Raw genomic sequence first — 2173 nt, forward strand, 5'->3', positions numbered from 1 at the left:
GCACAGTGAAACTCAGTAATATTTGTGAAATAAATGAATGAGATTATGAATGAATGAACATGGTCTAAATTTCTAATATATAATAATAGAAGCACCTAACATTTACTATTATAGTTCCAGAAAACATACCACACACTTTAGCCAAATTATCTCATTTGATTCTTATAAAAACACTTAGAGCTGTTACTATTATTCTTAATTTTCGGATGAGAAAACTGAGGCTCAGAGAGGTAGACTAATGTGCCCAAGGTCACACAGCTGTTAAGTGACAGAATTAGATTTTTCAACTAGATTTAACTCTCCTAAAGTCACCAAAAAGTCATTGTGCTGGGTATGTGACCTCACCATTGTTTCCATGGCAACGAGTCATGTCAATAACTCTTCTGCAGGATCAAGTGAACGGAAACATTGAGCTTGCAGAGTGGGACCCCGTGCTGAAATCACAAATATTTAAACAAGCTAGAAAAAAATCGGACGACTGGCTTAGTAAATTAATCCTTATTTTCTCCACTTTTCATTTTTATCCTATAAGCCTCCTCCTGGTCAGGAAAAATGATTCCACTTGATGTTTGCTTTTAATTTTATAAAATTGACCTCGGCTGGGTAGAAGGATATATTTTGTCATCAAGGATGTGCATGTTTAACCCCAGGACTTGGGGTCACACTAGTTCTTACAGTGAGCATGTTATCTCAGAATGGAAGGAGAGAATGGGGAGCCGGGACTGCATTTTGTACCCAGTGAACTCAGCAGTTTCTGGTGTATTGTAAACAGTTGAATAGGAACAAGCTCTTCCTGCTCTTGGAAGCAGGTTAATGGGTTTATTTAATCACCAACAAAAGCATATCTCTCCTGGGTGGAAAGGTGAGCAGAGAGGGTGTGTGATCAGCTCAAATGGCAGAGGCCCAGGCCTGAGACTTTGGCCTTTCACATGGTTTGACAACGATCCCAAAATTTCTGGTTTAAAGGGGAGAATTGTATCTCCTTCCTTGCTAGTGATCAGAGACGCCCCCTTGCACATAAAACTGTACTCTCTGGGAAGCTGGGTTAGTCCTGGGTCCCCTAGAGTTCTGCCAGTGTCAACACTGGGCCCAAGGAACTGGGAATCACCAAGGCTTTTCAAAGTATTGCTTTTTCAAAGGCAAAGAATCCAGATCAAGGACTGTGGAGGCTCGTTTAAGAGACCAGGAGAAGCACAGGGTACAAACCTCAAGGACACACAGGTGGTCGCATTCTTGGAAGCCTTTTGTGCTAGAGTGGTATGGAAAATGGAGGCTGACTCCAACCCAGGAGCCAACCTTTGAGAATGGGTAGAAGTTCTAAACAATGATGTTTATGATACCAGCAATAGCAAAACAACAGCAACAATAACAATATAGAAAACACCTTGAGCTTCCCACCTTTCGATAGTCCCCCTGCCTCCACAGGGGCACCAATGGGTAGTGGGCCCAGGAGCCTCATTTATTCAGGGTCTTTAATGCCATTTCCTGGCCGTGAGTGTTGGTTGGGGTCCCAGCAGGATACTGATGACACATTCAAGTTAATTTGAGGAGTGTTTAACAAAGGGGTGATTTACACATGTAAATTTACAAATATGAGGAGTGTTCAACAACCAGGCGATTTACAAAAGTGTGGGGAGGGTGTAAGGAGACCATGAGGAATGAGAGCTGGTGCTCAAGGGTTAGCAACAGCCAGGTGGTTTAAAACCCCTGGTCCTGAAGGAACAGGAAGAAATGGTTACTGAAACCTGAGCATCCTGCAGAGACGGTCTTCCTGAGTGAAGCTGTGGCCCTTGGTGCAGGGACAGCCAGCCCAAACTGATCCCGCAGAGAGGGAGCCCCGGCCTCACCCATTGCCTTCCTCCAGTGTCCTGCTGGGGCTTCCAGGGCTACCCAAGCAGAAGCAAAGGTTGAAGAAGGACACTGATGCAGTCCTCACAGGGCAGGGGTCAGGCAGACCTGGGCTGAGAGCAGATCTGCAGGGTCCCAGGGAAGAAAGCCAGCACACCAAGGGAGACAGCACCAGGGTGGAGTCCTGACCTTGATTAGCCCAGTGAAGTCTCTCCACCAGGGACTTAGAGCTGGGTCTGAGAATCACCCAGAGAGTGCGGCTAGGTGACTGGAAATTATTATGATTATGCTGTATTCAGCAACCATACTGGGTTGTCACAGTCCA

The sequence above is a fragment of the Equus asinus genome, chromosome 28, assembly GCF_041296235.1.
Source record: "Equus asinus isolate D_3611 breed Donkey chromosome 28, EquAss-T2T_v2, whole genome shotgun sequence".
In the NCBI taxonomy this organism is placed as follows: Eukaryota; Metazoa; Chordata; class Mammalia; order Perissodactyla; family Equidae; genus Equus; species Equus asinus.